This window comes from Tympanuchus pallidicinctus, unplaced genomic scaffold (assembly GCF_026119805.1).
Source record: "Tympanuchus pallidicinctus isolate F22 unplaced genomic scaffold, pur_lepc_1.0 scaffold26, whole genome shotgun sequence".
NCBI classification, from domain to species: Eukaryota; Metazoa; Chordata; class Aves; order Galliformes; family Phasianidae; genus Tympanuchus; species Tympanuchus pallidicinctus.
Window position 1 is genome coordinate 1,503,261 of NW_026294743.1, and position 14,895 is coordinate 1,518,155.

At 38.1% G+C, this 14,895-nt stretch overlaps 1 long non-coding RNA gene across 1 annotated transcript; it reads left to right on the forward strand.

Moving 5' to 3' along the window:
• Positions 1-4,421: 4,421 nt before the first annotated feature.
• On the forward strand, positions 4,422-13,187 carry LOC128084318 (uncharacterized). Its single transcript, XR_008208460.1, has 3 exons — positions 4,422-4,470; positions 8,839-9,005; positions 12,261-13,187. It is a non-coding gene; the product is annotated as an uncharacterized LOC128084318 (long non-coding RNA).
• The last annotated feature ends 1,708 nt before the right edge of the window (positions 13,188-14,895 follow it).

Here is a 14,895-nt window from a genome sequence, read left to right on the forward strand (position 1 = left end):
GATTATAGCAGTATTCCCTTGTAATGCTCCCTGGACTCATGCCACTCCCAGCTACCACGTTTCTGGCCACGTGCCCCTCATCCCAATAGCAGCTTCATCTGAAGCCTGGCATGTCATGGAGGTGTCCAGTGACTGCACTTCACTAAAGAAAAACAAGCCAGGAAATTGGAAGCTATAGATGGTATAGACAGTGGGGAAAAATGTGTAGTAAAAGCAGTAATTTCCAGGGAAGTGCAGGAGGCTAAAAAGCAGCAGTCTGGGTGTATCTCTTCACCTGTTGCTGGGAGACGTAGGTCATGACCTGCTATAGAAACTTTTTAAAATGCTTCGGTTTATACATTTGTATTTTATCCCACTTAGAAACAGTAAACTGTCATGTAGCTTCTCCTCTACACTGTTTCTAAGGAGAGAGCAACAGACACTACACATGACAGGATTTGCAAGACACAATATATAAGAGATTTAGAGTCCCTGGAAAATGATAGGCATCTGGTGTTAAATCATCTGTCATTTTCCTCTCCACCTAGCCAAATGGCCTTCTTCAAAACAGGAGTAATCCCACCTATTACCCATCTTCTTCTGATGTGACCTGCGCCTCCGCATGCTGCCCAGTGATGCACTTGATGGCTCACTATGATGAGAATGAGTAGAAACTCCAATATGGTAAGTTCCGAGGATGGAAAACTCTTGCACAGCTGTCAGATCCTTAAAAAAGAAAAAGCAAAAAGTCTTGTTAGTAGTTAAACTTGACTCACTCATATCTTGCCAATATCTTTAAATCCATTGCAATGACATGGTAATTCTGTTGTGATCCAGAAAAAAAAAAAAATAGTAATAATTGTAATGATCAGAGATTTCAGTTAAAGAAAATGGTATTTCAGAAAACAGTCCACTTCCACTTTGGTATCTGCATATAATGGCTGATATCCCTACTGCGTGATGAGAGATATGGGTAAAAAAATAACAGAGACAGTTATCCTAGATACCTGAGCTCCAGTAAGAGCACTGACCAGCCAGTATGGGGCTGCTCTTGATTGTGCATCAGATAGCACTGCCTAAATTTGTTATGGGTCTGACTGGCTCACTACTGATCTATGCAGACAACTTGCATAGATTTCTTTGTTCAGCTTTGGGTAGAAGGTACAGGTGCCACTATGCATTAATTGCCCACGGACTTCAAAACTAAAAGTTTTAAGATACGCTAACATAGATTCTTAGTTCCTGCAAATGCAGCTCATGAGGGTTTTCAGCTGACAGGCAATACTTGTTCTACTGTTTTTTAATAAAACTGCAAGTGTGAAAGACACAATGTGCAAAAGGCTGTGCTAGGTCCAACACCCACCTACATTCTTCAGCTTTATCATACTGATCTTTGCCACTGTTTGTGGGAGTCAGCAGCGTCCATGCATCTTGTGCCTGGTTCTATGGGATATAAATCGTCCCAGAGAACTTCTGCAAGACAGGAGCATGTGGGTACTGAATATGGCTAAATTACTTCCATACCACTGATCTTTCTAATAGTATCTTGAGCGAGAACTCTGGACTTCCTTGTCTGTTGGTAGATCAGACTGCAGTGTTAAATAAAAACCAAATTCTACTAAGCATCTGATCTCTTTTTAATTCCAGATTTGCAGTTCTAGGAATGGCCATCAAGAGAAAAACAAAACATACAACAACAACAACAACAAAACCACAGGACTAAGTAAGGAAAGAAAGCAAGAGGCAGAGGGTTAATATATCACATACAAATAATGCAGAAGTAAATGTTGCATAATGATGGATTAAGATTGAATAGTGGCTATCTCTAAGTAAGAACAACATAGGTGCATCTAAGAAACACGTTTAATATAGTATGTTACTTACATACTATACCATGAATGGGATACATACAATTCTTTTTTTGCAACCCTTGGCTTAATAATAGTGGTAGACAGGGATTTTGTGCATAGCATTTTACAATGAGATGTCATATAACTTAAAAGTAATGTGATTCCTTCTGAATTTTGTGCAATGAGCCTTGCTCTGAGAACAGTTGGGAAAACTGTTTCAGCACACAATGTTCACCATATATTATCCACAGCCTATGAAGTCAACTTGCACTTTTGCACACATCCTCTTAGCGTCATCTTAAGACTGACCACCATAAAAAGTAAGTTTTTAAGGTGATAATCTCTCAGGCCTCAACAGACAACAGAGCCTTTGTAGAGAGCTTTAGGCACCAGCCCCAGAACTGCAGTTAACTCAGAAAAACTGCAAGAAAAGAAAGGAAGACAAAGGCACGACAAGGAAATAAGCTGTGGATGTTGAATTCTGCATCTGAATTGCAAAGTGAGCATAGATTCCACCAGATTACAACAAGAGTCAATCTAGAGCACTTTGTTTTCCTTGAAATCTTCTGTAATATTCCGACTAAGTATGGTATAATCCTTGCCAGCTGAAAACAAATGCACACAGTTCCCTCCAATTGCAGTTGTGTCACATGTAGGAGAATAAGGGAGACATAATGTATTCTATTACCTCAAAGACTATGACAGTTCAATTTAAAACAAATTGAAAGGCTCTCAGTGACTTCAGTCTTGACCAGCCTGATTCCAGAGTTCTTTCTCCTTTTGGTGCTGCATCCAGTGTCTCTCACTTGTGATTTCTACCACACCTCAACTAGGGGTGAGCAAGGGTGCATTTACCACTGTTTTTTCAATCACAGATTGGAAAGCAGCACAGCCTGTGAAATGCACGCTCTGGAAAGCACAGAAAAAAATGTGACTGTTTACAGCGTATTTATCATTCCTTGTGACCTAATGATAGCTTCACGTGTGCTCGACAAGCAGCAATGGAAGGGATGCCTAAAATGGTTTAGTGAGGAAACAGTTTACTGAAGAAATATCCCTGTTACTCATCATCCACAAAAAAGGGATGCAGGTTGTATTTGATCCCTATTATTGGTCTTAACAATATGAGATAGGTAAGTAAGAAATAAAACTTGGTCTGTCTCAATGAGGTGTACTCTTTAAATACCAGTTGGCACATAGCATACGTCTGAATCGTTTGATAAGTGTACCATGTGTACTATACCATGAATGGGATACATACAATTCTTTTTTTGCAACCCTTGGCTTAATAATAGTGGTAGACAGGGATTTTGTGAATCGTTTGATAAGTGTACCATTCCAAATAGCCCAGATCTCAATGCATCCCTAGCCAAACTGTCATGACTTCCATCTGCTCTATGTGGCTGTTTTCCTTCCCCCCAAGAAATGAGGAACTGAGGTAGGGAGAAGTGTATGTATACAGATCTGACCCCCAAAATGATGGTGGCACTGGGCTACACAACTCAATCTGTGATCTTGGAAGTACTTCCAGGTGCTGCTTATTAAACATACCAAAGAGTACTCTGGCAGAAAGCCTAGATTTCACGGTATGGAAAAACTGTAATAAGCTGTTGACGATGCATATATGGAGATTGGATATACAAAATATTCTAAAACTTCTTTAACTCAGCTTCTTCCAGTGCATTGGACATCCCATGCATTTTTTCTTAATTGTTCCCTCAAAACAAATAATTGTTAAATCCATACATATTTTGCATGCATCCTCACAGGGGAGGAGTAGAACAAGCCCATACACAGCATTTTCAGGTTGAAAGGATCCGACAAGCATCAAATAAATATGCTACTTAGAATAAAAAGAAGAGAGACTCATCTGCATAGCTATAGAAGAGCTAGTCTCCCCTTTCAATTGAATGGCATATAGGCAAGTCTAGAGCACTATTCATCTCATCTCAAAGCAGCCACCTAAAGTAAATGAGATGCATGTAACCAAAAAAACACCATCTTCTCCATGTTGGCTGCAAAGACAGTTTACTCTGTCTGCCTTAACCAGAGGAGGATATGGATAACCAAACCTGACTGGGCTAAACTACCTTCAATAACATCACTGTATCAGTTATATTCATTTCAATTATATCCAGCAATTAAAGCAATGGTCTCAAGATTTGAAGAAGGAATAGGAAAGAAGAAGGAATTTTCCAACGTAAGATAGGACGCTTTAGTATTTGTAAGCAATATCCTTCTGTGGTTTTCCACAAATGGACTATTTGCTGTTCCTACTATGATCGCTAGTTTCTATAAAAGAAAACCTATTTATTTAATTCTGCAAGGTTTCTGGTTCATTTTACAAACGTTAGCCCTAATCTCTTCAGACTGAAATGCTGGTAACACCAACTATTTTAACTGTCTGTAAAAGGCAATCTATAAGACAGCATATAGAGTAAATACTAAGTCACAGCTTGAAACAGTGATGGAGCACCTGCTGGGAAGACGGGGCCAACCTAGGGAAGCTCAGGTGCATGCAATGTAGCTAAGTGAGCAAAAGGGTGGAGTGAGGATCCATCATTCCAGATCTCAGTTATGTTTGGCAGGGAAGGCAGGGATATTTTGCTGGAGGTCTGTCCATACTTGAGGTTTTCTAAAGGTAAGCAAATTTTCTTCCTTTTTTTTTTTTTTTAATTATTGTATTTTGTGCAATATCCTGCATGTTCACTTCTACAAACAATCATTTATTTGTTACAAAAAAATCCTACTTAAAGAGTCATGAAGAAAAAGCTGATGTATAAATTAGTCATACTTCCTTGTGGCCTGTCTCCTGAAGACGTACATGGCCAATTTGCTCATAAAAGTCACAGATGCATCTTTAATGCACTAGGCTTGTAGTTAAACTTTTGGTCTGTCTTTTCCATTCTTCTAATAACAAATACAGTAGTCATGTTCAGCCAGAGCAGAATCGGTTGTTTTTTTTTTTTTTTTAGTGGTGATAATGTGTAGGAAACAAAATTTCTAAGGATCACTGAAGGAATCTGTTATTTTTTTGCAGTTACTTTTTAAGAGATAGTGTGCCCTAAGAAGATAAAGTAGCCCTATCTGCTTAGGAGCTCTGTACACGATGTACCGTGGCTTCTTTCACGTTCGTCTTGATCTTCTTGATTCTTCTTTACTCTTCTAGTACCTTTATCTAGAAAGTTACAAGAAACAGAAAAATAAATAATTGCATATATTTGCCAGGTGTAGAAGATAGACGCATACAGTACATACATTGGGCTACTACTTCATCATGTTATGTTATGATGGAGAACTCCAATCACAATGATCAAAGTGCAGAAAGCATAACAGAAGAGTGAAAATAGAGAGGGCTACAGCAACAACAAAAGCCCTAAACAAACCAAAAAAAAAAAAAGGCACAGCCAAGAGAAAGCCAATGCTCCATAACAATTCAATTGCTGACGAGTCAGTGGAGGCTGTTTGAGCTAAGGTTGTAGTCAGTGCCACAACAAGCAGCAGCATTAGCCATCTGGGAGCCTGAGGCTTGGCAAGATGGTTGCAAGTACAAACCCACCCCCTCATCTGAGGGAAAAGGGCAGCAAAGCATCTCAGTTTCATATCTCACCCAGTTCTGAAGACTATATTGATTTTTGTTCAGCCTTTGAGTTCTAGGGCAAATATTCACACAGTGAGACCTCTCCTCCCCAGGAAGATGGAAGAAAGAATGACTCATGAGTCAGGATGACAATGCTTTGACAGTGGTAGAGGCTCTCACAGCAAAGCACAGAGCTTTTCTATGGTCCTTTGATACAATTTAGGGCAACCACCAGCTGTCTTCAATTACATCAAGAAGGCATATGAAGTTGCAATAAGTTAATCATGCTCTCTATGCTGGAAATGTGAGAAGTTGTAAGTTTTCTTGTTGTAAGCTATTACAAAATCCCCTCACTGAGATGATTAGCTGGGCTTAGCTTACTTTTCTGTTATTGCATACGTATAGCCAAATATAGATAGATTAACAGTATGGCAAATATTTTCTGTCATAAAGTATCTTTGTCCTTGCATGATAACTAGTTTTCATGGCTTTTTCTAATACAGTTAAAATTGAAAAGAGAAAAAATAAGGGTGATTCTTTTCTTTCCCTTTTTCTGAGGTCTTATCTGAAAGCTTTGTTCTGCCCAAAGCATTGTCTCATCCGTGACACTTGTCAGTATCTGCCCTTACCTTGAAGCACAGCAAACCTTTATAACTTAAATACTGGAAAGTAGAAAAGAGTTATGCTGGGGATAGGAGAGGAGGCTATATGTCAGGTCTACTATGGAAGTAATGCCTTCCATGTTGTTAAATTGACCCACAGTGTCAGCAGGCTGATGTTGCAGTATAATAGAGGCTGAACCTTCACACCAGTATTTCATTACATTTTGTTAGTGTGCAACAGTTGGCAGCAGTGAGGCAGTTTGACAAAATGACATCTGACAGAGAAGTGTGTATAGAATGAAGGTGCATTGCTGAATTCCTCCCTGCAAAAGAAATTACACCCATTCACATTCACTGATGCTTGCTCTACACTGATGTAGACCGAACAGCAGAAGTGAGCAGTGTAGTTTCCATGGAAATAAATGGGAGGCACTACTTTTGGAGCAACCTATGTTGTATGTATATAGAAGAATAAGTTGAGGAAAATTCATAATAAATCTGTTCAATTTTGCAGAGAGGGGAAAAAAAGGAAAGAAAAAGAGAGAACACCTTTGTTTTCAATTCTGAATCTGACAAGCTCCAGTTAAAACTTCAGTCATACAGCACCTCATTCCTTCCTGCCCATTATCACCTTTACCAAGGACCCAAAGTTTTAGATTATTTTTTTCAGTTGTTTTTGAGCAGCTGTTTTCTTCAGAGTATACCCTCAGCAGACTCTGAACATTCCAGTTGCCATTTGTTGGTATGCACAGATGTGGTCAGCTGTCCTTTTGAGTGATAAGTATAGGGAGTTATCCTCAAGGTAGTGAACTGGGAGGAGTAGGGTGCAGCTCAGCCTCTTGGTCTGTGTTGCTCTTCAGGGTTGGTAAGTTTAAAGGTTAATAAAAATTCTTTTTAGCACCAATGGCAGCAGATGTAACTTTGAATGCAGATATAGCAGAAAAACTGGGGACAAAAGTGTCATTTTACATTGTGACTTTTCAAAGCAGAGCTTTACCTTTCAAAGTCCCTTGTTTCCTGTGCATGTGAATAGGTTTCTGCCTTCTCGCTGTCCTGTTCTGCATAATAAATCCAGACTTCATACTGTGGATTGTAAGTAAAACGGCAGCTTCCACAGAGACGAGTGATAAGAAAATTTTAGGAAACGGGCAGTGTTTCTAGGAAGTATTCTGAAAACTTAGTTTCAAAAAAAATCTAGCATGCTATGCATCATTTTTCTTCCACTAGTTCTTGTGCTTACAATGCTTTGTTACCGTAATTAATGCTGCTTTGCATTTCAGTGAGGTAAATGCAATGACATTTTCAAGTGGTTGGAGTAAAACGGAGACTGCTATCTCTGTGATTAGAAGTCATCCTTATTGAGGCTACTTCAAAATCCAATCCTGTGGCTACCCATGCATATGAGATATGTGACAGAATATTTGGAAATATTTTGCAGTAACTGACTGTTTTATAAAGAAAAAGGGTTTTATTAGCCACAAAGTACCACAGCACAAATGTATGTAAATAATACGAAAATCGTAGATGTGATTACTTACACAGCTATTTTACTTGTCCCATTGAGCTTAAAGAATCACATGACTCCCGTGATCATTCACACAGAACAAATAAAAATCAGAACAATCATACCATGGTCAACAAATGCACATTGACTTCTTGGTGAAAAATAACTATATACATAGAGAAGAGAATAACTCTAGCAGTGAAAAAAGGAAATGTATTTCATACTCTAAGCTATGGAATGAGTATCTACATGAGTTCAAGTGTCAGGAGAAAATATGAAAAGAGAGAACGTGAGAGAGACCCAGATTCAGCCTTCAGGAATCATGTATGGAACGCCTATCACTAAATGCAGTCAGCTCAACTAGAGAAAATTTAATGTGATCTTGATGGTGTTAATAATCACTAACAAGAATTTGTATCCGTATCTGGAAGAGAACAACTTCCAAGATAGCAACATAATGTCATTTTGTTACTTATTCTGACAGCAGAAATTAATTAACAAAATGCAGATTTAAAGGTGGTAAAATACACATAGAGAGAGATCTGTTGATATATGAAAGGCACTCAGAAAAGAAAATACATTCATGCAGTTCACCTAACCACTAGCAATAAAAGTCTCTTAGGAGGTGTGTGTAAATCTCCTTATTACTGGAAGTCTAAAATAAGAGGAAAGAGGGGGAGTGAATTACCTTGTTTTTTTTTCTCACACCCTTTCCCAGAACACCTGGCAACGCCCATAGGGACTCAGAGATGAAAAGGCAGGTGGTCCAGAAGGTGAGAAACCCATGCGAATTTCAGCCTCAACTCTCAGTGGTGTCACGCAGCACTGTGCAAAATAACTGCTCCAGATCCCAGGGCAACAGTGCATAGAAAGTTCCAAGTATTTGCTAGAAAATTCACTGGGTCCCAGAGGATTGATTCTTGAATGTCTGTCTAATAGATAAATCCTTTATAGACCATAATCTCCCTGTACCTGCACAGCACAGTTAATATGCATGAAATTCAGTGTGCTTTATAGGAGTAGTTCTCAGTGCGTGGCAAGCTAGTTTGTGTTTAGAGGTGAAACTAGTCTTAGGGTCACAAATTCTCTTTTGGTTTCATTTCCAGTGACTGCTTTGGTCCTCCAGTGAACAGCATGCAAGCACTGCCTTTCTCGGGTAGATTGTTGGAGATGGACTTAATAATAAAATTCTTTCAGTGTACAACAGCTTATCCCAAAAAGAAATTAGAAGATACTCTTTACTTTTAGTATAAAAGTGAGCATCACCCGTGCACAAGAAAGGTGAAAAAGATTGACTCAAATGTGTTTTACTGTACCCTGTAGTCAACAGAAGCACAAAACCACAGAATTGTAGTGACTCTCATCACTGGATTTCAGCAGAAGTGTGGCACATCCCAGGATAAATTCCATCTCGGTGAAAGCACAGCCCTCAGGATTCCCTAGGGTTACTCTTGAACATGTGGAGGTCAGGCTCCAGCTCTTCCTGTTAGGTAAGGTATTCTTAGCATTGTGCATTTGTTCATTTCTTGCTTGTACCAGAGTCTGACTTTCTTGATTCCAGATGCTTGTCCTTTAGAATCTATATGAGCCAGCGGTTACACATGCAGTATTCTTTGATCTTATGGTATGAGCTTCCTACGCAGCAGGAAACGGCTATTTTTTTCATGTCAAAATCGTGCCATATCTCAGAAGGAAACAAAAATAAGCTTTTTCTTCTGTGCCCCAGTTTTCATCACAAAACCTTTGGCCCCTGTTGCTTTTGTAAGATCTTTCCTCCCTGTCTGCCACACGAACTGTGGGAAATCTTTCCCAAGTGCATTTAAGCCCTTCCCATCAATCCGTTCCAAAAGTTGCTTTACTTTCAATTCAAACACTCCCTTCTGCTCCTGTGGGTTTTAGCTCAGAAATATTAATATCACCTGAATTGCCTGGCCTTGAGAGGTCATCTTCAAAAGTGTAGTAACACTCTTCTTGACCATTACTCTGTGTTGGCAGAAGGGAAAGAAAATGAAACTGCAGACAGCTTTGTACTTGATTTCCTTACTTTTAAAAGCATTTCTTTATCGTTTCAATTTCTTGAAAATATTCAAAGAAACTTTATGACTTAGGTCACAGATAATACTAAGATATTGTATTAGTAAAGATGTGAAAGGGTACAATAACTGTAGGGTTCCTTATGTGCTATATATTTTCAATAGTTGCATGCTCCACCTGTAATAAGATTTCACTGCTCTGCTCTTCAAAGTTATAGACCTACTGCTTTGATACAGGACTGCCTTTTAGTTTGTGGATCATAAAGTCAGTCACAGTATATGCAAAGGAAGTTTTGAGGGATGAGAGTAAAAATGGGTATTGGGAAGGGAGTTCAGGCTTATTTCAGGAACTTTGCAGCTTGTGGCTGAACCAAAATTTGTGCAGGCATTGCTGGATAAATGTGCCAAGCAGGCTTTAAAGAAGGATAAATGCTTCTGTAATTGACTTACGAATGGTTACCTGCGGGGTCAGCGCTACATGACGCTATATTATAGTCATTTTCATGCTTTACTCTGTCCGTTTATGCATTTGGTCCCATTCCCAGAATGACTGAGTCACCTTTATAAACTTATGGCAAAGAAACACAGTGACTGGGAAGGGAGCAGGACAATAATATCTGCTTAAAGTACATCCCCACCATTCCCAGAAATGCTGGAGAAAACTGTCTGATCTCTTTTATTTAGCACTGCCAGACACCCAGCAAATAGATCCATGCACAACCCTCCTGAACATAAATTCAGAATCTCTAAACTCTCCAAGGCCCCATGTTTCAGCTGCAGATGTTTTGAATATGTGTGTAGGAACAAGCAAACAGCAGCATGACAGACAGCACTCATGACTCAACCTTGATAATAGGCAAACCAAATAGTCAAATAATTCACTGTAATTCAGCCTAGCAATTTAAAATATCACACGGTTCTGATTCTCTGGCAAGCTACCTCGTGTAGGGTATGATATATTTTTTCAGCAGTTTCAAACTGCCAAAAATGTGGTATTATTTTTCAAACAGGAAACAAATTAATGAAGGATATGAGAGGTAAATGAAAACATGTCACAGAATGAAAACATAGTTCAGAAGCTCTTAATAAATTAAAAGTTACAAAAAGCAATTTACAGAGTGTTTTATGTATGTCACTACGATGAGGTTTTATTGGTGTGATATCATAATTTGGCCGTCTCTGGTCCCTTTCTCTTGGCAGCTCTAGCTCTAAAGACATTATGCGTTTGACATGCCAGCTCAGGAAGCTGAATGCCAGAGGTCTGCTTTTTTTGGGCAGTAATCAACAGGACTTGTAGGTTTACCTAAGGACTTCTACATCAATTCTCCATGTATTGCATCTTGGGGTCTTTCTTGTTTGACTTGAGTAATTGCTTTTTTGTGCAAAGAAACTGACTAAAGTCATCAGGATTCACTGTGGAAATTGCATGGTTTTCAGTTGTTTTCCAAATTTCCCACAGAATTATCTGTGTTTACAAATGTATCCAGATTTTACTTTGAACTTTATTCCTTTCTCCTGCCCTTAAAGATAAATGAATTCCTAAACATGTTTGTACTTGCAAATTCATAGATTTATACACTTCATGCCACTTTAATCCCTATTAAACTAATCTGGAGTCATGTCAGGCCAACTATCCACAGTAAAATGGATTAGACAAGCCAGTTGATCAGAGATAGAAATGATTCTGGATTTTTTTTCTGTCTAGCCTCTGTGCCTTTAAAGAACTATTTTCATACAAATAATTTTGTTCTCTTAAATTCCTTTGTGATTAAGCTAATTCAAAAATAACATTGGTTCTTAGAGAATCATTAGTGTGAAGCAGAGCAGACAATGCTTTTAATTAGGGCTTTTTGTACCTCCTCTATCCATTTAGAAATAAAATTACTTCTGTATTAATTGATTAGCTATTTTAATTTACATAGCAATAAGTGCTTACATGCAGTGGCCACGGCTCAGCTTTGTTAAATAATTTTCCGAGTACATCTGATATTTTTTTCCTGGAGAAGTGAAAGATGTTTTGTTTAAAAGCTTTATGATGCATGTACTGTAGCTTCTGACAGTTCTTCTCAGCAGAGTGTAATAGACCTCTCACTGAATTTTAAGGAACTTAATATGTACTATTTCAGCTTTATTTTTATTTCTAACAGAGACTCTTGTATTGCTGAAGGAATATGTAGGTTCAAATTACATAAAAGACCTCTCTCTGTATAAAGGGAGTCTTAGGCTTGGAAAGAATGGTTATCTACTGAATTCTGAGAGGAGAACTGTGTTTTTTATTGCATTTATAGTTCTTTTAATATTTGAAACAAAGAAACAAATTAACACGCTTTAGCTTATGAAAGGGAATAGTCATTAAACTGGTTGTTGGGAACCATATTCTTCACAAATGTTTTAAAATGGAAGAAATTGCTGTTTTTAATAATGGATTAACATAATTAGATCACACACAATCTCTGTTCAATTAGCCACATTAACAGAAATATATGATAAGAATATTTCTATAGTGCTGCTTTCCATGTTTTGTTTTGAGAACAATAGCTTGACTTCTCAGCTGTTCTAAATTCTTCATACTGAAAGATGGAAATGCAATGAGGCTGTATGTTACTTAATTATAAATTACCTCACTCAAATGACCTTATACTGGTTGGTTGTATTCACAAAATATCTCTGCAGATATTAATCATAACTGCTTTCTCTGCCTTTCTTTCACAGAAGGAAACTTCCTGGCCACCTCAACACATGCACATCACATTGCAGCACGGCAGCTGGCTGATCCATTCCTACCTACCCTCACCTATCCTATCCATTCTCAAACTCTTACTCCCCTCTTAAGAATGAGACTTCCACTGTCATCCCACTCCCTCCATATTGTCGTGCCATGGTTGGAACAACAGCAGACAATGCTTTATCATTCTCCTCATCCATTGAAAGGATTTGCGCATGGTATGGATGTGCATAAAATTCTCTGATCCTTATATATGTGAGAACAGTGAAAAAGGAAAGAATTCAAGAGGTTTTTTTATACAATTGTTGGTATGCTCTTCAATGCAGTTTTTTCAGGCCATGACTCGGATAAAGAAGGGAACAGCTAAATGAAAGGGAAAATGAAAATGAACTCTCCTAATAGAAGTTTAAAGTGAAGCGTCTGATATCCAGAAAAGACCAATTTTGAGCAGAGCTGCAGCTCATACTAAGCAGTTTTGCTGCACTTGCTCATTCCTGTTTAAATCAGCTGTCTTTTCTGAATCTTACAGCAACGCGCTCATAGTAGCAGCTAAGAAAAAGCAAGGGTTAGTAAAATAATCTCTAGTGATATCCTCCATTCTGCTCTGAAGCATGGGGGAAGGGGAGAATAGTGTTCAGAGGAAAGAATGATATTTACTACCAAACAACTTTTTTCTCTCCCTTACCTATGGGTGAAGCTTAAATCATTTAGAAACCTCTAAATGCAAATATATGTTTCTAGTTTAATTCATTCAATGTATTTGTTTATCAGGAAGAAGACAGAAGAAGATTTCCTTTACCCTATATTAAAAAAAAATCACTGAGTATTGAGGCAATCGTTTTAGTGTGTTCCAGCACTTTGCTGCAAAAAAATCATCAAATTGATGCATTCTGCTGATTGAATGAGGACCAAATCCTTTGGGAAGAAATAGGGAAAACAAAAAACAACATGTAATCCTGTGGTCAGATACTGCATATTTGGGGTGTTTTGCAGTTCTAGAATATTTGACTTTTTTGTCATGATTTATCAGTCTTTAAGATAGTTTTTACATGCTGTATTTATAACTCTAGCTTGTGCATGTTCTTTGTTTCCCCTACCTTGTGTCTGTCTTAGATGTTGCTTTACATCTAGATTAAGACTGAAAGCTCTCAGGATATGAAAATTATCTTCCTATAAGTATGAAAAGCAACTAGCATTTGACAATATCATAACTGTTGTAATAACAATAACCTGAGTTACCATTTTAAGTCACAAAAGGTCACTGCTTAAGGAGACAGGAGACATAAGAAGGTACGTTCTTAAGGAAAACTCTTTTGGTATTAAACATCTCAGCATTTATAATGGTGCAAAACATTTTTCCCTGGATGTGTTTAAAAGCTGTTTGGATGTGGTACGCAGGGGTATGATTTTGATGTGGGTTGTTAGAGTATAGCTAAGTTGCAATTGGACTTGCTGTTCTTCAAGGTTGTTTCCAACCTGAGCAGTTTTATTATTTCAAGAAGCTGATCTTACAGCTGAGTAATTGCTAGCTATTTTACAGATTGTCTGTATTTGGCAAGAGAAAATGCAGGAAATAAGTTCCTTCCACTTCTCTGGCTATTGCTGGTGTAACTTGTCCTACAGGAGTAGGCATGGTGACAGAAAGAAACTCAAAGGGAAGAATCTGATCAAACTTCTCTGGAGTCTGTAAGTATTTCAAATCTATTGCATCTGAAAATACTGTGTTAGGCATGCATCAAGCAATAAAACATCTGACAAAAGCTTTCTAATTACCGTAAAGGTGAGCTTCCCACTGAGCTTTCATCAAAGTTTTAACCCAAACAGTGATAATCAACAGAGATGGTGACAAATGGAAAGGAAGTGAGGAAGAATAGTGACATTTGGTGCTGAACCATATGTGCGTGGTTTGAAAGACATGACTGAATTGTTTTTGGTGCTCTATTATTCTGACATTTAGAATGAGGCAAGTTTCCATTTCCATTAATGTACTGCCAACTCAAAGGGGAACTGTCGCAAATTTGAGACTAAAGAAAGCTGTTCCTCAAACTTCTCTTGAGCATAATCAGTGCCCTTGCTAGGCAACAGTGTAGTATCACGATGTATAATCTAAATCTTACAGTTTCTGATTCTTAAATACAAGAATGTGTTTTATACCCCATGATGATATGGCATCACTTTGATAAAAGATGGTGGGTTTATCTATGAATGAAGAGCAACCAGTGCAAAGGATCTCTGTTCATCAAGATTTTTTAGTACTAACCTCTCAAGTAAAGCCACTGAGGAAAGTGACCTGGGAAGAGGACATTCAGAGGAAAGAACCTGGAAGCTTGACATCTTCTTAAATTGTAACAAAACTCCCAAATTATGTGATAGAATAGTGGGATGACCAACTTGATTTATCCCATTTAAAGTCCTTGCATATCTTTACAAAGAAAACAAACAAACAAAACAAAACAAAAAAAAAAAAAAAGGAGAAAGAGAAGAGGTAGTGGGAGGAAGCAGAAGGTAGCATAAGGTGATTTGGCAATCAGGATCCTGCAAAGAAGCACTGGACTCCGTCCTTCTCTGAAACAACTTCTGGATGCTAAAATCTCCATTAGCTGTTCAGCATCTTTACAAACA